At 36.6% G+C, this 24,007-nt stretch overlaps 1 pseudogene; it reads right to left on the bottom strand.

The window, feature by feature from the left end:
* Nucleotides 1–22,785: 22,785 nt before the first annotated feature.
* LOC101131433 (olfactory receptor 5AC1-like) lies at nucleotides 22,786–23,801 on the bottom strand (annotated as a pseudogene).
* Between the last annotated feature and the right edge of the window lie 206 nt (nucleotides 23,802–24,007).

Below are 24,007 nucleotides of genomic sequence, written 5' to 3'. Positions count from 1 at the left end.
TCTTCTGTCTTTCACCACATGAGAACCCAGTGTTCCTCTCCTCCAGAAGAGCTTTCAAGGCACCATCTTAGAAGTAGGGACGGGACCCCTACGAGACATCAAGGCACCATCTTAGAAGCAGGGACGGGACCCCTACGAGGCATCCAAACCTGTCAGCATCTGGATCTTGAAAATATCAGCTCCTAGAGCTATAATAAAATAAATTTTCATCATTTATAAATATTTAGTCTCTGGCATTCTGTTATAGCAGCACAAATAGGTCAAGACAGAAATAGGTACCAAGAAGTGGAGTGTCCCTATAACAAATACCTAAAGTGTGGAAGTGTCTTGGAAAGAGGTAATGAGTGGAGGCTATAGCAGTTTTGAAGCCTGTATTTTTCAGGAATGAAGCATTAAGGACAAGTCTGGTTAGGATTCAGAAGAGAAGAGCGTTAGGGAAAGCCTCGTTCTTCTTAGAGATTACTAGAGTGGTCATGAACAGAATGTAGGTAGAAATACAGATGATAAAAAATATTCTGATGATGTCTTAGAAGGAAATGAGGACTATGTTATTGGAAATTAGAGGAAACACTCTCTTTGATATAAAGTGGTAAAGTACTTGGCTGAATTGTGTCTGTGTCTTAGGACTTTGTGGAAGGCAAATCTTAAGTGCAATGAATTATAATATTTGGCAGAAAAATATTATAAAAATATTTGCTTATAAAAATATAAGCAGCAAAATGTTGAGGGTTGCTGCATGGCTTCTCTTAATGGCTTATAGTAAAATGTAAGGAGAGAGGAGCTATTGAAAGATGAGGTTTGTAATCAAAAATGAAGGAGAATGTAAAGATTTGGAAAATTTTCAGCCTGGCCATGTAAAGAATAATAAAGTACGTTTCAAAAAGAAAGTCAATGGTGTGGCTAAGTAACCATTTGATCACGATATTAATATAAAAAGAAGAAAACCAAGTGCTATTCATCAAGACAATGAGAAAATGACTCCAAAGGTATTTCAGAGATCTTCAAGCCTGCCATGTGTATTACAGTCCCAGAGTGCCAGGACCTTGAGGGGAACTTGGGACTCACTGCCCAGGGCCACCTCAAGTCTGTGCTCTCTGCATTATGACACAGAACTCCTTTGCCAGCTGAGTTGTGTCTCAGGTTGGGCCCATCTGCAGCTCAAGCTACTGCCCCAGAGTGCAGAATTGGTAAGCCTTGGTGACATCCATGTGATGCTAATTCACAAGCCTGCAGAATGGACACATGGATTTCTCCACCTAGGTTTTCGAGGATGCCTCAGATAATCTCAACACCCAAGCAGAGACCTGTCACAGGGTCAGAGCCACCACAGAGACCCCCAAGTGGGGCAATTTTCAGTAGATCTGTGGAAACAGAGTTGCCAGAAGACCTCAGACCTGTATAGCTACTAGCTACAGTGGCATCCTGGGAGAACTACAGGCACTGGACTCCATAGGAGCTGCGGTGTAGGATGTACTCAACAAAGACAGAGAAGCAAGGAACCAGGAGCCTTACTGATGCAACCCCTAACATGATGTATTTGGAAAGTGGGACATGACATCAAGGGTATACTGAAGCCTTAAGATTTAATGTTGTTTGCACTGTTGGATTTTAGACTTACTTGAGACCTGTTATTCCTTCTTTTCTCTCTTTTGGAATTTAAATATTTGTTCTGTGCTTGGCCCATCATGTATTTTGAAAGCATGTAACTTGTTTGATTTCACAAGTTTATAGCTAGAAAGTAATTTACCTCAGAATGAAACATACCTTTAGTTCTTACTCATACCTGATTTAGTTGATATCTTGATGAGACTTTAGACTTTTGAGTTAATGCTAAAATGAGCTAAAACTTTTTGGGCTATTGAGATAGAATTTAATGTATTCTGCATATGAAAAGGACATGAATTTTGGGAGGCCGTGAGCAGTATGCTATTGTTTGTTTTACCTCCAAAATTAAGGTATTGAAACTTAACAACCGATGTGATGGTACCTTTTAAATTACCTCCTAAATGTTGTAAATTTAAGAGGCAATTAGGTCATCAGGGATCCTTCCATTTTCAATGGTATTAAGGACCTTATAAAAGAGTCTTCAGTTTGCTCGCCCTTCCACCTTCGACCACGTAAGGATGCAGTGTTTTTCCACCTCCAGAGGATGCAGCAAGAAGGATCTATTTTGGAAGCAGATCGCAGACCTCACCAGAAAATCCAGTGTGATGACATCTTGACATCTTGGTCTTTGACCTCCTACCCTCCAGAACTCTGAAAAAGTACATTTTTGTTTCCTGTAAATTACTGTCTTTGTGGTATTCTGCTATAGCAGCACAAATGGACTAAAGACAGTGTTTGTAGCTCATGTGGATGTTCACCAGTGTATCCTCTTGATTATTAAAATCCTTAGGAGAATTTTAATAATCAAGAGGATAGAATGACCCATTCTATGATACCAGTTAGCCTCAAGTGGCTATAGTGATAGGGATGGAGGTTTGTCTGGGCTTAGCTACATGGATTTCCAATTACCAAAGCCAACCTGTCTAGGGCCACTGTGAGGTGCTCAATCAACCAGAAAAAGAAGCCAACACTGAGTCCTCAATCCGTAATCATTAAACTAGATGTTAAGTTGATTACATTGGACTGTTTCTATCATGAAAGAAGCAGTGTTTTGTTCCTAAATAGAATAGATACTCAATCTGGATACAGAAATGTCTTCTCTATGCACAATGCTTCTGTTGAAGCTACCATCCATGGACCTACCGAATTTCTTCTTGACTGTCATGGTACTCCACACAACATACCTCATGATTAAGGAACTCACTTCACAGCAAATGAATTGGAGCAATGGGACCAAGTTCATGGAATTCACTGGTCTTACGATGTTACTATGTTCCCCACCATCCTGAAACAGCCAGTAGAATAGAATAGTGAAATGACTTTTTGAGGACTCATTTACAGCACCAATTAAGTGGTAAAAATTTGCAGGGCTGAGCAAGGTTCTGCAGAATGCCATATATTATCTGGATTCACATTCAATATATGTTGCTACTTCTCTTGTGAGCTGGATTCACGGGTCCAGAAATGGAAATGGTGGAAATGGGAGTGAGACCATTCACCACCTCTAGTGACCCACTAGAAAATTTTGCTTCTTGTTACTGCACTCTTATCCTCTTCTCTCCTAAAAATCTTAGCTCCAAAAAAGAGAATATTTATACTACGAGATACAATGGTGATTCCATTGAGCTGGAAGTTAAGACTGCCACCAGGCCACTTTGGTCTCTTTATTCCTCTGAATCAACAGGCAAATAAACAAATGACTATGCTGATTGGAGTGATTGATACTGACAACCAAGGAGAAATTGGGCTACTACTCCACAGCAGAGGTAAAGAAGAGTATGCCTATAATACAGAAGCTCCCTTAAGGGATCTCTCAGTATTATCAGTTCTTGTGATTAAGGTCATTAAGAAACTTCAACAACCTAATCCAGGTAAGGCTAATACTGACCCAGTTTTGTCAAGAATAATAATAAATGAAGACCATAATTGTCAGGAGCATTTCCTCCTTTTTTTGTTATTAATATATGTTTGTATACACTTCTACATACATAGAAATTATCTTTGTTTTCTTTCCCCTCATAGTCCTTTATCATGTAACATAAAATATATTTTTATATCATGGTTTTTAAGTACTGCTAATTTTATATCTGGCAATTTCACTTTCCAGAGTTCAAGGAGAGCAAATAATACCTAAAGACTAAATGTCCTCTTCTGGAGGCGTTCAGTGAGTTTTATGCAGGATAGTTTCATTATGCTAGTCAGAATTATGACATTTTTGTATTTATTCAGTCATTTACTGTGGTTTAAGAAGATGCACGTGGATGCCAAGTTGACAATACGGAGACAAGTAATGGATCTCTCTGTGTCACCTTGACTTGGCCAAGGGATTCCCAGATATCTGGTTAAACATTATCTCTGGGTGTCTTGAGGGTGTTTCCAATAGATATTAACATTTGAATTAGTGGTCTGAATAAAGCAGATGGCACTCCCCACTGAGGGTGGGAATTATCCAATCTGTTTTGGGTTCAAATGGAACTAAAAGGCAGAGGAAGATTGAATTTGAATTTGCTTTCTTCCTGATTGACTGAGCAGAGATATTGTTCTTCCACTGCCCTTTATGCGCCTCATTCTCAGGCCTTCAGACTAGGATTGAGGTCTATACCATCAGCTCTGTGGCTCCCAACCTTTTGCTTTCACGTGATGTTTTGATATATGTATACATCGTAAAATGGCTAAATTAATCTAATTAACATATTCATTACCCCACATAGCATTTTTTTTTTTTGTAATGAGAACACTTAAAATCTACTTTCTGAGGAATTTTCAAGTATATAATATATTGTTACTAACTATAATCATTGCAAAGTATAATTGATCTCTTGAATTTATTCCTCCTGTCCAACTGAAATTTGGTATTCTTTAACCAGTATCTCTCCAATCTCCTTATCTCCAGCCTCTAGTAACCACTATTTTACTCTCTGCATTTTTTAATTCAACGTTTTCAGATTCCACATGTAAGTGAGAACATGTGATATTTGTTGTTCTGTCTCTGGCTTATTTCACTTAGTATAATCCCCTACAGGTTTACCCATGTTGCCAAAATTACAGGATTTCCTTTTATGAGACAGAATAATATTCCACTGTGTATATATGCCACAGTTTCTCTATTTATCTGTTGATGAGTGCTTAAGTTGATTGCATATCTTGGCAGTTGTGAGTAATGCTGCAATTAACATAGAAATGCTAATGTCTCTTTAACATATGATTCTATATCCTTTGAATGTATACCCAGTAGTGAGATTACTGGGTCACATGGTAGTTCTGTTTGTAGTTTTTTTAGGTGTATGCATATGGTTTTCCATGATAGCTTTACTAATTTACATTCCCAGCAACAGTATACAAAGCTTTCCTTTTCTCACATTTTTACCATTGTTTGTTATCTTTCATCTTTTTGATAATAGCCATTCTAACAGGCATGAGACGATATCTCCTTCTGGTTTAACTTGCATTTCTCTAATGATTAGTAATGTTGAGCATTGTTTTTACGTAGTTGTTGGCCATTTGTATGTCTTTTGAGAAATGTCTGTTCAAACCCTTTGCCCATTTTAAAAATCAGGTTATGTGTTTTCTTGTTATTGAATTGTTTGACTTTCTTATATATTTTGGATATTACCCCTTATCAGATGAATGCTCTGCAAATATTTTCTCCCATTTTAGGTTGTCTCTTCACTCTTGATTATTTCCTGTGCTGCGCAAGAGCTTTTTAGTTTGATGTAATCCCATTTGTCTGTTTTCACTTTTGTTGGCTATGATTTGGGAGTCATATCCAAAAAAATCACTGCCCAGACCAATGTCATGACCTTTCCCCCTATGTTTTCTTCCAGTAGTTTTACCACTTCAGGTCTTACATTTAAATCTTTAATCCCAGGTCTCATATTTAAATTTTTAATCCCCTTTGAGTAGATTTTTGTATGTGGTGTGAGATGAGGGTCTAATTGTATTTTTCTGCCTGTGGATATACAGCTTTCCAAACAACATTGATTGAAGAGACTATTGTTTTTCCATTGTGTGTGTGTGTATGTGTGTGCTTTGCCCTTTGTCAAAAATTTGCAAATTTATTTCTAACTTCTCAGTTCTGGCCTATGTGCCTGTTTTTATGACAGTACCACAGATAAATGCCATTTTATTTTAGCCTCGTAGTAGATTTTGAAATCAGGTAGTGTGATGCCTATGACTCTGTTTTTGCTCAAGATTGCTTTGGCTATTTGTGGTCATTTTGGGTTCAAATCAAATTTTAGGATTTTTTTTCTTTTTCTCTATGAATATCATTGAAATTATGACAAGAATTGCATGAAATCTGTAGATCACTTTGTATAGTATAGGCATTTTAACAATAATTGTTCTTTCAATACATGAAAATGAGTTGTCTTTCCATTTATTTCTGTTTTCAATTTATTTCAGCAATATTTACAGTTTTCATTGTACAAATTTTTTCCTCTTATTAAATTTATTTCTAAGTATTTTATTTTTTTGTTGCTATCAAAATTTAATTTATTTAATCAATTTATTTCTAAGTATTTTATTCTTTTTTGATGCTGTCATAAAACAATTGTTTTCTTGATTTCTTTTTCTTATAGATTATTGTTCATATAAAGAAATTAAATTGCCTTTTGTATGCTGATTTTGTATCCTGCAATTTTACTGAATTTTAAAATAATTTCTAGCAGTTTTGGGGTAAAAATTTTGGGGTTTTTGTATATATAAGATTATGTCATCTGCAGAGAGAAACCATTTAACTTCTTTCTTCCTAATGTGGATGCCTTTTATTTTATTTTCTTGTCTAATTGTTCTGGCTAGGACTTCCAGTAATATATTGAGTGGAATTGGTGAGAATAGGCATTCTTGTCTTGTTCCTCATTTTAGGTTAAAAACTTTCAGTTTGTGTGATGTTATCTGTGTGCTTTTTATATATGGATTTTATTGTGTTGTGGTGCATTCCTTCTACCTCCAGTTTTTTGAGAGGAATTTCATGAAAGAATGTTAAATTTTGTCAAATACTTGTTTTGCATCTACTGAGATGATTATATGATTTTTCCTTTTATTCAGTTAATATGGTATATCATATTATTTGATTTACATATTTTGAAGCATCCTTGCATCATATGGCTAAATCCCACTTGGTCATGGTGAATGATCTTTATATTGTGCTGCTGAATTTTGTTTGCTTGCATTTTGTTGAGGATTTTTGCATCTATTTTGCAATTTCATAAAGGATATTGGCCTGTATTTTCTTTTTCCTGCAGTGTGCTTGTCTGGCTTCAGAATCAGAGTGAGACAGAACTTGTATAATGTATTTTGAAGTGTTGGTCCTTTCTCTTCAATTGTTTGAAAGAGTTGAGAAAAATTGGTATTCATTCTTATTTAAATTTTTGGCACAATTCAGCAGTGAAATCATCAGGCCCTGTGTTTTTCTTTTATGGGATTGTTTTACCGATTTAATCTTTAATTCATTATTGCTTTAATTTATTCATGATTTAGTCTTGGCAAGTTGTACATTTTTTAGAAATTTATCCATTTATTTTCAATTATCCAATGTGTTAACAAATAATTGGTCATAGTCTGTTGTGATCCTTTTTTCTGCGGTATCAGTTGAAATGTCTCTTCTTTCATTTCTCATTTTTTTAAATTTGAGTCTTCTCTTTTTGTGTCTTAGATTAGCTAAAGTTATGTTGATTTCATTTATCTTTTCAGAAAATAAACTCTTTTGCTGATATTTTATATTGTTTTTCTAGTCTCTATTTTATTAGTTTGTCCTTGATCTTTATTATTTCCTTCATTCTGTTGACTTTGGGCTAGTTTGTTTTTAAAATATTTTTTTAAAATTCTCTCTTGATATCCTTTTTGGTTCAGTGGTGGTTCTTGTTTCCACATATTTGTGAAGTTTTGAATTTTCTTTTTATTAATTACTTGTTTCATTACATTGTGGTTTTAAAAGACACTTGATATGATTTAATCTTCTTAAATTTGTTAAGGCTTGTTTTTTGACCTAATACGGGAGCTATCCTAAAGTATGTTCTTTTGCACTTGTAAAAACTGTGTATTTTTAGCTGTTAAATGAAAAGTCCTGTATACCTTTATTAAGTTCATTTGGTCTGTAGTGATCTTTATTAATTTGCAATGTCTCTCTTTATCTCTGGTAATATTCCTTGTTCTGAAGTCTATTTTGATAACCACCTCAGCTTTTTTTATTAGTCTTTGCATCATATATCTTTCTTCATTCTTTTAATTCTAATTAATCTATGTCTTTATATTGAAAGTATTCTCAAAAATTTATAGTTAGATTTTGCTTTTGCATTCAACCTGACAATCTGTCTTTCATTTGGTGTGTTTATATCATTTATCTCTAATAAATATATTGATACTCAAGGTTAAAAGCTATCATCTTGCTGGGTGCTTTTTTTCTATCTATTCCATCTGTCTTTTGTTCACTTTTTCCTGTTTTCCTGCCTGACTTTGGATTAATATAAATTTTTTTCATTTTATCTTCATATGTGGTTTATTATTTATACATTGTTTATTTTTTGGTGGTGTTCTATGTGTATGTGATACATCACTTTAATTAATCAAAATCTACCTTCAAATAATATTATACCACCCACATAAGTAGTATAATAATCTAAAAGCAGTATACTCACTATTCTTCCCCCCAACCTTTCATGCCATGTTGTTATATATTTTACTTTCTCCTGTACTATAAAGACACAATACATTACTACTCTTTTGGACATTAATTATCTTTTAAATTAATTTATAATAAGAATATTTTCTATATGAACTTTAATTTTAATGATTTTCAGATATCTTTATTTCTTTGTGTAGCACAAAGTTTCTCTTTGGTTTCACATTCTTTCTGCCTGAAAAACTTCCTTTCATGGTTTTCTTTTACCCTAAGTGTCTAATGCTAATACATTTTTTCAGCTTTGTCTTAAATGTCTTTGTTTCATTTATTTTTTCTTGTTTTCCCAGGCTTCATTATTTAAGAAAAAAGTGATAACTAATGTTGGGATTAAAATCAAGAACAACATTGGCCTTTACCTTCTTTCCAACCAGTTTCCCTAAAACTCCCTACACCCACTTTTTGTGTTCCCAAATTCATCTTTAGTGAATCAATAGCTTAATCCCAAAATTTCTGTGGCAAATCCCAAGGTCTTGTTTCCTCAGCTTCTCCCCTTTCTCCTGTTCCACACCCTCTCTTACTGAGGAGTCTGAATGCATGAGAGAGCTCAGAGTGGTGTGTAAGACAGAGGGGAATGCTTTACATTTAAGAGTGAAAAGAACTGAGAAGTACAGAGTATTGATGTGATGGTCCCCATAGTTTGAAGTACCAAAATGAGGCTCAGGTATCAGAGGAAAGCACACTGGTCTTGTGAAAAGATACTCAGTGGCCTCAAAGTCTTCTCATTGAGAATAGTTATTTCTTGGTGCCTTTCTGGCACCAATTACAGAGCCACACTCAGACCATGTGCTTCTCAATCCTGATCGCTTGAATCTTGGTGCTCACCTGCTTTCTCTCCAGAGCCTGATTTAGGATGGTTTTGTTTTGCATATCCTCTAATGTTTTTCATTGTCTCTCCATCAACTTCTTCAGCAGGAGCCAGAGCTTACACATGTTTTTAAAACTAAGCTGCAGAGCTTCAATACAGCAGATGTTCATTTAGCTGAACAACTTCCTGCAGGCGATACCCTTCTGCTTCAGCAGTTTGGCAAATGCTTCAGATCTTTCTGCAGAGTTTTCATGTCTTGGAATGTCTGGGCTTTTCCTTCAGCTTTTCCTTGTTCACAACACCAGGGGAACAGAGCTGAAGTGTAAGGGATGCCCAATCAGGGCTGCTGTCAACCCTGGCCCTGGCCTAGCCCTTGGGCTTAGAGGTCTCTAGCCACTATGGGTTACCAGCCCTATTCCAATCTGAGGTGCACAATATGCCATTACTGTGCAGAACTCACAGAGTATAGAACACTGGGAATCCCTCATACCTCAGTGTCCACCCAAACCCTGCCCACTTTCTGGTGCTTTGAGATGAAGGGACAAGAGGTAGGGAGACACGCTATTGGAAGCCCAGCCAGGTCAGAAATCAAGTAAGCCCAGCTTCCACCTTCCTGATCCATAGCCTCCATCATCTGGTGGGGCTGATAAGGCAAAATTCAAAGCCACATGTCTCACCATGGAGAAACTGGAAGGCATCTTTTGCTGAGTATAGAATTCTCTGTTGGCATGTTTTTCCCCCACCCAGTTTGAAATGTTATTCAATCCATCTGGCTTGTGTACTTTTTTTTCTCTGGCCCCTCAAACTTTTCTTTCTGTCTTTGCTTCTTAGACAATTCAACAAAATGTATCCAGGATTTGTATTTGTTCCTGGTATATGTTTGTTTTGGTATTTATCACGCTTGAGGTTGTATGTGCTTTTCAGATCTTTAGTTTGATTCCTTTCATTATTTTTGAAAAATTCACGGCAATCACATCTTCAAATATTTCTTCTGCCTCTCTCCCTTCTCCTTTAAGATTTTAATAACACATACTTTAGATGACTTGATATTATTTCATGATACCTGAAGGTTACATTTTGGTTTTACTTTTTGTCTTTTTGTTTAATTTTGATAATATCTGTTGATCTATATTCAGATTCACTGTTCTTTTCTCTTCTGTGTATAATTTACTGATGATTTCACCAAAGTCATTCTTTTCATCTGTCCTCCTGTTTTATTAAAAAATATATTAATTCTAGCATTTTCGCTTGACTTTCCAAAAATACTTTCCATCTCTCTCTGAAATTCTTTATCAGTTCATACGTGAGAACTTTAACATATCAATAACAATCATTTTAAATTCCATGACTGATAGTTCCAGTTTCTGAGTTATATCTGAGACTGGTTCTTTTGACTGCTTTTTCTTTTTACTTTGGGTTCTTTCTTGCTCTTTTGTTGTTTATTTTACTGTTTTAAATTGAAATCTGGTCATTGTGTATAGGACAGTAAAAATTAATATAAATAACACTTTAAAAAACAAATAGTATATCCTGAATTATGAAAATCTAAAATTCTTTTTTAATAGCTGAAGTATATATTTGAGATATGAAGTTAAAATGGACATTCACTTTCAACTTTGATAGTGATGGGGCAGGCACTTAAACGTATGAGGTAGAAGAATGAACTACTTTAAGATTCTTCTTAGATCTAAATAACATCTGGATAGACAAGACCTTTCCAAAATAGTGAGTCACCACTCAACCAATAATATTTCTGTGGAAGTAATCATTATGCCATTAAAATAGGACACATAGGTGTACTTGGTTCCTCTATAAAACTTTCAGTTCTATCTTAGGGTAATAGAGGTATATTAGTTTGTGTTCTACCAGAAGAAAATCCTGAGACATTATTTGAGTACAAGTGATTTATTTTTGAAAAGTTGATAAGTGAAAAAGTGAAGTAAGACAGGAAATGGAATGCACCCACTAAATGGTAATTTATCAGCCAAGCTGCAATTGTAGGCAAACAGCTTAACTAAAAAAAAAGGAGCCAGTGTAGTGCATGAAATTTAAATTTATCTCAACCAAAGGGCAAAAAATTGGTAGCATTTATGAACTAATTCCTGTTAGTTACTTTTTTATAGGCAGTCTAGGAGAGATTCTATGAGGAGCATTCATTTTCTAGCTCTTATAATCTGTCTTAAGTGAGGGTAGAATGACTTCAGCCACCAGAGCATGCCCTCAGCTTCAGATGTAGTATTAGAGAAAACATTGGTGGACACCAACAGTATCTATGATAGGAAATCAATATGAATCAATGGGCAATGTGATCTGTGACTCATATTTCATGAACTCTTCAACACTAGTGATATTATAGCAATCCTCAAGAAAACTGAAGTTCTGATTTTTCCATAATTCCTCAAAGAAATGATAAAACTGGCTTTTACAGGCTTAAGAAATTGAAAAACGGTGTTTCAAAGTGAGTCGTAGTATACAGTTTATACATACACCTACTTACACATGCCCTCTTAATTGAAAGAGAATCTTCTCTGATTTTTGCCAAATACCTTTAAAATGGTAATGGAATGTTATCTAATTTTTGTTATAGTCTTCATCTCTAACTAACACTTATAAAGCAATTCCTAGTCACATTATCATCATCCATTGGTTCATTACTTATGGTATCTTATACACAGGGCAGCCAGAAACACAATATTGTGTCTGCGAATAGTGCTTTTGAATTGAACAGCACACACAGCCTGAACAGCCATTCACAATCCCTCTGCAAACACTTGTCTCAGTATTATTCATGGAAGCCCTTATTTTTCCCTCAATAGTTTATAAATCTGGCCCCATTTTCTGTACTTTCAGTGCAACATATAGAAAGTCAGATATTACTGTATTTACCTTTCTCTGTTAGTAACCGGTCTCTCTGTCTGGAAGTTTATAGATACTCTCCTTATTCCTGGAATCTGGGACTCTTTGCCAGGAGTATATTATACTTTGGTTGGTATACTATAAGGGCTATCCCTTGCATGTTACTTATATTAGGAATTCAAGATTTCCCTTGCTTCTAGGTAAAGGCTTGATGAATTTTAGACCGAGGGACCTAATTTGACAATTTTAGAGTCACCAGTTTAGAGGGTATAAACTCACTAGAGAATGCCAATAGTTGTGAGTTCTCTAAAAAACCCTTAAAGATGAATGCTCCAGTATTGACTCAGGGCTTTGATTCACCCTTATGGGTACCACGCTTCCATTGCTTTAGACCCCATTGCACTACAACTGTTGTGTGCCCACCCTCAGGTGCCTGACTTCCAGTTATGACCTGCTATCCCTGGGGCTGCAATGCTATTGCACTCCATCCACAGGGCTCATGCCTCCATTGTGTCCTGGCATCATTGGATTCATGCCAGTGTTGCATCCCATCCCCCTAGGGCTAAGTCATTGCAGCATGCCCCAGAGACCCACAACTTGATTCTGTAAATGATGTGTACAAATCCACAAATCAGTCACTGGCACCACTGCTGCAACAAGTGCACCTGTTACCCACTCCACAAGTGCACCTGTTCTCTGCTCCCAAAAAAATCAGGATGAAAGAGTAAAAAAAGCCTACAGAACTTATTGAACACCATCAAGTGAACCAGTATCAGCATTATGGGAGTCAAGAAGAAAAAAAGGAGAAAGGGACAGAACTTTTATTTGAATAAATAATAGCCGAAAACTTCCCAAGTTTGGAGAAAGATATGAATATCCATATTATTTTACCTCAAAAGTCCCCAAACAGATCAAATCAAAAGAGGTCTTCACTGAAACACATTATAATCAAATAATCAAAAGTCAAAGACTAAGAGAGAATTTTGAAAGCAGCAAGAGAAAAGCAACTTGTCACATACCACGGAAAATTCATGAGGATATCAGTGAATTTACCAGCAGAAACCTTGTGGGCCAAAGGAGAATAGGATGGTATATTTAAAGTGGTGAAATAAAAATTGTCAACTATGAATACTGTATCTAGTTTCATAGTAAATACAGTAAATACCATTTCTGTATTTACAGTAAATAGAAACTAGTAAATGCAATTTCTGTATTTACTAGCTACATAAATTTTACTGTATCTAGTAAAGTTATCTCTAATAAATGAAGGACCGTTAAAGACTTTCTCAGATAACCAAAAGCTGAGGAAATTCATCACCACTAGCCCTGTCTTTCAAAAATGGTAAAGGGAGTTCTTAAGCTGAAACAAAAGAATGCTAATTATTAACATTAAAGCATATGAAATTTTAAAATGTAACAGTAAAAATAATCACATACAGAATACTCAAAAATGGAGGTATGTAGTACTTAAAGGGCAAATAAAGAGCAATTTTTAATTCAATATAGAAGTCAAAAGAAAAAAGTATTAAAAATATCTAGAGCTAAATATTTTGTCAATGGACACGCAATATAAAAAGATGTAACTCACTATATAAACAACATAAAATGTGGAGAAGAGACAGAAAAACTTGTAGAACTTTCCTGTGTAATTGGGGTTGAGCTATTATCAGCTTAAAATAAACTATTGCTGTAGGTCTTTTCTCCTTAGTTCAGCTAAGAGCCAGGTCCTTGTCATACAGCCATGAAATGTTAGGCTCACAGACACTTTGAAGGATGAGAAAAATGGAATTTATTGGGTAAAAGGGAAAAAAAGGGAAAAGAGGAACTCTTGCTCTGGAGTCTCAGCCAAGCAAAAATCCTGCTAGTATAGGCTTCCGGCCTCACAGATTGAATCTCAGGTTCCACCCAGGAAAAGGAAGGGCCAGGCTCCTCCGGATCCTAAACAGGTGCAAACTTCTCGAGGCCCCGCCCTGGTGCACATTATTCCCAGTGCTTAGGCTAGTCAGAGGTTCCTGGGGACCCCTTTATACATGGCTGTCTCATTCCCCCCTCTAAAGAAGTACATCTAACTACCATTAGAATCAGGGTAAGGATAAGGACAAAGACCCATCTTAACTGCTTCCTGCTGACAGGGGGTGCTGTTTTGAGGAAACATCAGTCAGATCTCCCTCACAGGCCTATCTAAGGGTTCCCAGCAGACTAAGCCATCAACCGAGGCTCTGGTTGCATGACCATTTGGAGTTTGATGGCCTGAAGGCAAGAAGAGACAAACCAAGTTATGAGAAAACATTTATTGAAATGAAACAAGGAAAGGGGTAAGAACAGCTTAAAAATCCCAAGGCCTTTTGCCAGTTTACACAGGGAGAGGGAGGCCAAAAGCCCAAATGGAAAAAAAAAATTTACCCTTTTGCTGGCATGTTCCCTTCCTCTGAGCCCAAACCTAAGCAAACCAGTTTAAGGTTTGGGAAATTAACTCTTTCCAGTCTGGAGGATGCATCTGAGGGGAGTGTCTCATAGCATGGAGACACAATTGTCTATCAGTGAAGAGAGGGCAGAGGAGGAGAAAGAATAAAATAAGGTGCTTTTCAAAGGAGTTCCAGGGGTTCAGGGTGCATTCAAAAGGGGTACAGACTGAAGATAAATTGCTACCCATCTAGAAAGAGGGGAGCAGGCATCCCTGGTTCCCATCACTCCCTAGCAGAGACCTGAGGTACATGCAGGAGAGAAGGAAGAGCATCCTCTTCCCCTCTTCTGTCCTGGCATCCCCAAGTCCTGGCAACCTTGGCAGGTGCCACCATGGATGCCAAACCGGCTTGCACTCATGAAGCAGGGAGGACCTAGAGAATAAGAATTACCCACTCTCTCCTATGTCTCTATCCCACCTACTGTCAGTAGCCTTGGATTTCCCTAGACCTCATTTATTCCATGGATATTAGCAAGACCTTTATCCATGAAATGGGAGGTTTGGATTAATCAGCAGGAATTAGCCATTCTCACTTGCACTGTTCCTTTTAACCACTGTTGTTGTCTGCCTCTGGATCCCTTAGATCCAGTTTTCCTTCCTTGGGTTTTTACCCGAAGCTTGGAATTGAGTTTGGGACAAAAATGTGTCTCGGGCGGGTGGAGGGGGGAGGTTGTATGAATTCCTTATCAAAAGCTGAATGCTGAGATGAAACTGTGGAACTGTGTCCTCCTCCAAAAAAAGAAAGAAAAGGATGTCTTGTGACACACCCAGATAACTGGTGGCTATAGTTATGCTTGCTAGGATTTGGGTGTATTTTACTTGGTTTTGGTTAGCTCTCTTGGTCTCACTTTCTTAAAAAGGAAACCTCCAGCTGATGGACATGCTGTTTATTCCCATCACCTGACAGGATTTGCAGGATAATTGCTCAGAACTAGAATATTGATGCAGATTTTTACATTACCCATCCCTCTTGCTCTTTCTGAGCTGCAGCCAGAGATTGCTGGTTGGTTCACAGGAACAAGCAGCATTAGTCTAAAATGTAGGCAAAAACTTAGTAACAACTAATGAGTTTAGAATTTAATGACAAATATATGATAAGTCTCTCCAGTTCTCATTTTTGTTAAGAAAAAACTAAGTCATCATAGGACTGAGTGATTTGCAAAATAGACTTTAGTCTTACACTTGGCCTGATCATTTGCATAAAGTGCAACAAGAATAGTCATTTCTACATAGGCCTTTTAGACTGGCTTTGATGTAACTCCATTCCACAAGGAGTCTCAGATAAGACCTATTAAAGCCAAGCCCAGCCATGGGTTTGTATCCTCAAATACCTGTGAATTGAGTGATCCTCTCTTCTTAAGGTCCCAAGATAAACTTGGAGCTCCTAGGCCTACTGGAAAGTGACATTCTTTACTGACCACAGGTCAGGAACCCAGTACAGGGACTGTGTAGGCAAGGGTATGAGGCCAGTTTCCAACCCCCATCCCCAGGGGGGGTTTATCAGCTCTGCAAGTTGAGATTGACTCCTTAAAAGGAACAACACCCTTCCAGTCAAAGCTTTTGTAAAAATAACCAGTTTCTCCAATTGCATCCTGTTGCAAAAGAAAAACGGATTCTTATTAAACCGCAAATATATATTGCTGTAAGTTAAGAATACTCACAGATAGTTTCCAGATTCTAGAGGAACCAGGCAGAGAAAAAGACAAATATGCTCCAAAGTTGGTTCATGGGAGTATACCTACTCAATTATTAAAGGCTGTAAATAGTTCAAAATAAGTTTCCTTGACTCTGAAAAACAAAATAAGGATCAACAATTTTCCAAGCAAAAGCCAAAAAGATTGCTTCAGCTTTCTCAGTTCAGTCCATGTAGTTCTTGATTCACTAGATATTTGTGAACATTTCAGCTCTTCATGACTCCTGTAAATTTTTCTTTATTCCAATGTCACAGTCTCCAAAGGTATCAGAAACCTGTATTGAGAGCACCTGTCAAAGTTCTGTAGCTCATTATAAACCATCTTTTGAAATGAATTAGAACAAGACAACAATTGTCTGTGAATAACAAAATGTCCAGGGCAGTTATAGTTAGAAACACAATTGACAAAGAAATTTGGTTATCTCCATGGCTTACAATAACTTAATAATCTTAATTATGATTGATAGCATATACTTGGACATCAGAATTTTAGAAATCCCATGCAATTTTGAAACATATATTATTATTATTTACCAAAATATAACCTAAAGAGGATTGAACACCATTTTGGTAATCCTGTGAACCTAAACATGTCAAATAATTCTGTTTACATCTCTTTTCTGGACACTGCAAGGACCCTTCTGGAGTCTCTGAAAAGGTATCAGGAAAGACAATTTTGAAATTTAAGTTTGATTTTAGGAAGCCTATTAAATATGTTAGAGGGTTAAAACACTCGATGTTATGAAATAGAATTCCAGATTACCAAAAATGATTTATTTTGCCAGAATGATGACTCAGATTTTAAAGAAGCAAAAACCTTTAGAGTGGGCATGGTGGCTCATGCCTGCAATCCCAGCACTTTGGGAGACTGAGGTGGGTGGATCACTTAAGGTCAGGAGTTTGAGACAAGCCTGGCCAACATGATGAAAACCCATCTCTACCAAAAGTACAAAAAATTAGCTAGGCATGGGGGCAGGTGCCTGTAATCCCAGCTACTCAGGAGGCTGAGGTAGGAGAATTGCTTCTACCGGGAGGCAGAGTTTGCAGTGAGCCAAGATCTTGCCACCGCACTCCAGCCTGTGCAACAGAGGGAAACTCCACCTCAAAAAAAAAAAAAAAAAAAAAAAAGAACGAAGCAAAAACCTTTTATAACCCTGTAAAAATTTTGCTAAACAGCAGATTAGTGCCTTAAGAAAACCTTGTGGTGCTTTTATTTCAATGCTTAATTTACCGAAAAGCCATATAACTTTTTTGAATTTAGCCAATATGTTCACACATGAAATTTTTTTTGCAAGATTAATTTTACAATCCTTCCACCAAATTGCTTGAACTTTTAGCTTTATCTTATGCAATTTAAAACAATCCTTTAAGAATTTACATTTTCGTGTCTTCTTATAATCTTATTAAAAGCACATTTTACCATTCTTGCACACCTCACATGTAAATCTATTTCCAGTAGTTTCAATTACATGTTATAATGGTAACTACTAGCAATTTCAACTTTAATGTAAAACCTGGTAAGTTGTTTTAATTCTGTGCTAGGTACAGCCAAGGTTTGACTCCTTGCAGCCTAATTAAGACAGTGGTTAGTTCTGTATGTCCCCAGGCCTTACCAGTTGTTAGGAAGGCAAGTCAGATAGTTCTCAAAACCTAAAAAGCAGTTATAACCTTAAAACACTTAGCAAACCTTGCATCTGGCCTGCATAATTTAGTCCATCTATTTACATTTTGATGACATCTGCATTTTACCAATAATCTTTAAGGCTGTTGTTTTTATTTCTCAAAGATTAAAGTAATATGAATTGAAAGATACCAGAGATTTTATATTCCCTTTTAAAAAAATTTGACCCAAGCACCTCTCTTCCTTTAGGCCAATTAATTACAGCTCTTTTTATAGAAAACACACACAGCACACATACAGCTACACAGACAGGCAGAAGAAAACCCATGAGTCCTTTAAGAGACAGGGCTAGGAAAACACAAACCAGAAAGGACTCATTCCCTAAGGGAAGATTGCTAAGCAAAGTGTTGCTCTAGGGTTACAAGCCACACCCCCAGGATGTAAAATAAGATGAAAGCCTGCAGCTCAGAGACATGCAAAGCATACTAGATTGGCTACACCTTAAGACCAGCCTCACAAATACTTTTTCACAATTAAAACTTTATAGAGAATATAAACAGTGATCCTTATCATTCCTAGCCTAGTAAAACATCTTCTAAAAAGAAAACCTTGTTTAAAAGTTAGCTGCTGACAGGGTGGAAAAAGGGAAGAAAAAAAAACAATTTAAACATGTGTGAGGAAGAACTTCTTATTCTTAGGCAACTGGTTCCTCCACCAGGGAAAAAAGCTTAACTGCTGTGGGATGGGAGCTGACCTCCCTGGCCAGAGGAGGAGAAGACTCCATGGGCGCATAGCAGGGAATGCTAGACAGTCACACAGGGTGCCTTGGGGCCCTGGCAGCCGCTGTGGCTCATTCACGCCCTGTGTGAAAGTTGGACACCATGCACACATGCGGCAGACATGGCCATGCACCCTGGCTGGTAGGGAAAGGGGAGCAGAGAGCTGCCCTGTCCAACTGGCCTGCATGCACACCTGTCTCCTTTGGGGAGCTCAGGTATTATAAAAGAAAAAACAGGTGCTGCTACTGTCGTGAAAAAAAGAAGAGGAATGCCATAGGACCAAAAGGCTCAGAAGCAACAGTGAGAAGTTTTGAGTCTCCATTTCACTCACCCCTTCTCAAACCCCACGTTGTGGGTGCCAAAGCTGTTGTAGGACTTTCTCTTTAGTTCAGCTAAGAGCCAGGTCCTTGTCACATAGCCATGAAATATTTGGCTTGCAAACTCTCACTTTGAAGGGTGAGAAAAATGGAATTTATTGAGTGAAAAGGAAAAAAGGGAGAAACAGGGACTCTCAGCAGAGTGAGAGTTCTGCTAACATTGGCTTCCCTCCCCACAGATTAAATCTCAGTTTGCACCCAGGAAGAGGAGGGGCCAGGCTCCTCCCTTCTGCAAACAGACACAAACTTCCTGAGGCTCCACCCCAGTGCACATTCCTCCCAATGCACAGACTGCTCAGAGGTTCTCTGAGGACCTCTTTATACTTGGCTGTCTCACTATTGTAAGTAGAAAATATTTTATGTAAGTCTTCTGGTAACCACAAAACTAAAACATATTGCAGACACACCAAAAGAATAGAATCAAAGTATATCACTACACACAACAACAAAGCACAAGGCAAGACACTGAAAGAGGAAGAAGAAACAAGGGACCTGAAAACCAACACACAAAAAAATTAATAAAATGTCATCAATAACTATTACCTACCAATAGTTACTTTAAATGGAAATAGTTTAAGTTTTCCCATCAAAAGACATAGAGTGGCTGAATGGATAAAAGATATGACCCTACTATATGCTACCTACAAGAGACTTACTTTATTTACTTGTTTGTTTAGAGACAGGGTCTCACTGCATCACCCAAACTGGAGCTCAGTGGCACAATCATAACTCAATGCAGCCTTGAACTTCTGGGCTCAAGCACTCCTCTTACCTCAGCCTACAAGTAGCTGGGACTACAGGTGCATGCCACCACATCTGGCTAATATTTTAATTTTTTGTGGAGACAGGATCTTGCTATGTTGCCCATGGTGGTCTCAAATTCCTGCCCTCAAGCAATCCTTCTGCCCAAGTCTCCCAAAGTCCTTGGATTACAGACATGAACCACTGAGCCCTCTGAAGATTCACTTTAGCTTTAAGGACAGTTACAGCTGAAAGTGAAGGAATGGAAACAGATATTTAATGAAAAAGGAAACCAAAAGAAAACAGATTGCTATACATATATGAGACCAAATATACTTTGAGTCAAAATCATAGCAAGAGATAAAGAAGGGTACTATATAGTGATAAAGGGGTCAATCCATCATGAAGACATAACAATTATACATGCACCCAACATTGGCACACCTAAAAATACAGTTAACAGAAGTAAAGGGAGAAATATACAGCAATACAATGATAGTAAGGAATTTAGTATCCAACTTCCAACAATGGATAGGGCATTGGGACAGAAAATCAATAAAGAAACTTTGAACCTAAACTACACTTTAGACTAGGTGGACCTAACAGACATATATAGAACATTCCATACAAAGTAGCAAGATATACATTCTTCTCAAGTACACACAGAACATTCTTCAGGATAGATCATATTTTAGGCCACAAAACAAGTCTTAACAAAATTAAGAAGATTGAAATTATATTGTGTTTTCTTTCTGGTCACAATGATATGAAACTAGAAATCAAAACAGGGAGGAAAATTGAAAAAGTCATTAGTACATAGAAATTAAATAACACATTCCTGAAAAACCAATGCATTAAGGGAAAAACCAAAAGGTAAATTTAAAAATATCTTGAGATAAAATGACAATGGCAATACAACATCCCAAAACCTCTCGAGGCAGCAAAAGTAGTTCTAAGGAAGAAGTTTATTGCAGTAGGTGCCTCCATTGAGAAAAAGGAAAGATCTCAAATAATCTAATTTACACCAAAAGGAAGTAGGAAAAGAAGGACAAACAAAAGTTAGCAGAAGGAAGACAACAGCAATAGTAAAGATAAGAGCAGAAATAAGTGAAATGGAGTCAAGAAAAAAACATAGAAATGGCCAACCAAACTAAGATTGGTTTTTTAAAAAGATTTTAAAACTTGACAAACCTTTAGCTAGACTAACAAAGAAAAAAAGACACAAATAAAATAAAGAAATGAAAGAGGAGACATTACAATTAATTTTAAAGAAAGACAAAGGATCATAAGAGATTATTATGAGCACTTATTTGCCAAAAAATTGAATAACCTAGAAGAAATGGGTAAATTCCTAGACACATACAACTAGCCAAAAGAGAATCATGAATAGAAAACCTGAACATACCAAAAATGAGTAAGAAGGTAGAATCGGTAATCAAAAACCCCCTAACAAAAAAAGCCCAGGATGAGATGGTGTCATTGGTGAATTCTACAAAACAATTAAAGAATAATTAATATCAATCCTTCTCAAACTCTTCTGAAAATTAAAGAGGAAAGAATACTTCCAAACTTGTTCACAAGGCCAAAATCATTCTGAACTACGATTCTGAAGCTGGACAAGAAAAGAAAATTACAGGCCGATATCTCTGATAAACATAGCTGCAAATTTCTCAATAAAATATTGGCAAACCAAATTTAAGAATACAACAAAAGGAACATCATACATCATGATCAAGTGTGATTGATTCTTCAGATGCAAGAATGTTTCAAAGTGTGCAAATCAATGAATGTGAAATGCCACACTAACAGAATGAAGGACAACACACCATATGACTATCTCAATAGACGTGAAAAAAAGCATTTGACAAAACTCACTATCCTTTCATGATAAAAAAAACTTTCAACAAATTAGGCATACAAGAAATGTACTTCTGCATAATAAAACCCATATGATAAGCTCACAGCTATCATACTCAGTAAAAAAAGCTGAAAGATTTTCCTCTAAAATCAGCAGCAAAACAAGGTTGCCCACTGTCACTATTTCTGTTCACCATAGTACTGGAAGTTCAAACCTGAGCAATTTGGCAAGAAAAATAATAAATAAAAGGCATTTGAGTTGGAAGGAGAGAAAGACAATTGTTTCTCTTTGCAGATTACATGATATCTTGCAGGAAAAATTCTAATGACTTCACCAAAAACTACTGAAACTGATACAAATTCAGTGATGTTGCAATGAACATACAGAAATCAGTTGCTTTTCTATACACTAACAACAAACTATCTGTTCCTATGTCCATAGTCTTTGCTTCTGTCAACAAAGTCACTATACATTCCTTACAGAATTGTCAATGACAGAAAAATAAAGATTATATTGAAGGCCTTTAAAAAGCATTTCAGAACCATTCCATAGTGGCACTTACTCAAATTTAGACATGTTACATTGTGTAAATGCAGTAGTAAATAATTTTACTTGAATAATAAAAATTTAAGAAATTATAAGAATAGTCACTATGCAATTTCTGAGTTTTTGCTACAGTAAGTGTACATAAATATAGTAGAGCAGACCATTAATTCTTGAGGTCACATAGCCTGAAATCTTCCAAAATCCACAAACTCTTGAATACCACTATTGCCTATAATTTCCCTGGTAAGGTGTACTATGTGTTCTCACAAATTTAAGCCATACTTTTATTCAACAGTTCACTTTTTATTTTATCTCATCTTCCATTAGTCCTAAATTCTACCAACATTCTAGAGTCTACACTTTTCTTCACTACAAAGAAAGTTTTCTCTTCAAAGAGAGTTTCCTCAAAGAAGTCACTTTACCTGAGTCACTGAATAGTTGAAAAGCAGCAAGACTTTCAAAACACAGGCTCTGGACAGTTGTCTGGGATCAGTCATAACAAACCCAAAAAAGAAACACTCGACTTTCTGCCACAGAAAAATTATAAACTACTATATCTAATCTAGTAGGAATTTACAGAGTAAACACTTTTAAATTCTAAATGCTCAATTAAAAAAAGAATTTTCTATTTTTCAAGAAAGAATTTTACAAAGAATTCAGTTTTGTGTGATATGAAGACCCCTTTCCATTGAAGCAAATCTCTATTGGAGCAGACTGTCATCACACAGCACTCAGAAACTCTCATGGACACCAACCTTCTGTTAAAATTGTAAAGCCAAGGCTAATTTGTATAACTCGAGGCCCCCTATTTTTGCAAAGTTTAAAAAGAAGAAGTTAGAAGTTTGCCTTAAAAACTGTTTATTTATTATTATTCTCTTCAATGCACCTATGACCTCTTTATTCCTCAGACTGTAAATAAAAGGATTTACCAGAGGAATTATTATCATGTAAAATAAAGAATACATTTTGTCCTGATCTGCAGCTGATCCAGACCCAGGACACACATACATGAAGAAGAGAGTGCCGTAGAACAAAGAGACAGAAAGCAGATGGGCACTGCAAGTGGAGAAAGCTTTCCTTCTACCCTTCTCAGACTTCTTTTTCAGGATGACCAAGAGGACATAGGAGTAAGAGACGATGGTAGTCATAAAAGTGAAAGATTGTATAAAGACTGAAAATACAAAAACCAGGAGCATATTACTCCACGGTCAGTACAGGAAATTTTAAACAGTTGTAAAATATCACAGTAGAAATAATGTATTACATTGGACTTGCAGAAAGTTAATGGAAATAACAAACCCACATGCATTATAGGATGAAAAAAACCAATAATAAATGAAACACCTAATAATTGAATGCAGAAGGTATTGGACATCACTAGAGGATAAAGCAAAGTGTTACATACGGCCATATAACAGTCATAGGCCATCACTACCAGGAGTAAACATTCTGTGTTTGCACCGGAAGCAAAAATATAAAACTGGATCATGCACCCAACCAGGGATATCATATGATTCTTAGATAGAAAATGTGCGAGCATCTTGGGAGTCACAGAAGATGAAGTGCATGCATCTGCAAAGGCTAAACTGCGGAGGGATAAGCACATGGGGGTGTGAAGGTGGGGATCCTTCCAGATGAGAGCCATCAGGCCACGGTTGCCCACCATGGTGATAAGGTAGATCACCAGGAACACCAGGAACAAGGGCGCCTGCAGCTCTAGACGATCTGTAAGTCCTTGGAGGACGGAGTTCATAATCTGTGTCTTATTTGTTTCCATTATACCCACTCATGCTGATCACTGCAATGAAAAAGTAAGTGAAGAACACAGTCATAAAAGACGATGAAAGTAGTCACATTTTATTTGAAAAAAGAAATGTATCTTCCTTGTTTATGTATCCCTTTACCCTTCAGTAAGTATTCTTTCCAAATGGTAAGTGTTTGGAAAAGTGATTCTAAAAATTAAAAACATGTGTATAGTAAGAA

Source organism: Gorilla gorilla, chromosome 2 (assembly GCF_029281585.2).
Source record: "Gorilla gorilla gorilla isolate KB3781 chromosome 2, NHGRI_mGorGor1-v2.1_pri, whole genome shotgun sequence".
Taxonomy (NCBI): Eukaryota; Metazoa; Chordata; class Mammalia; order Primates; family Hominidae; genus Gorilla; species Gorilla gorilla.
Note: the sequence above shows the minus strand (reverse complement) of the source record. Positions and strands in the feature narration are given on the sequence as shown.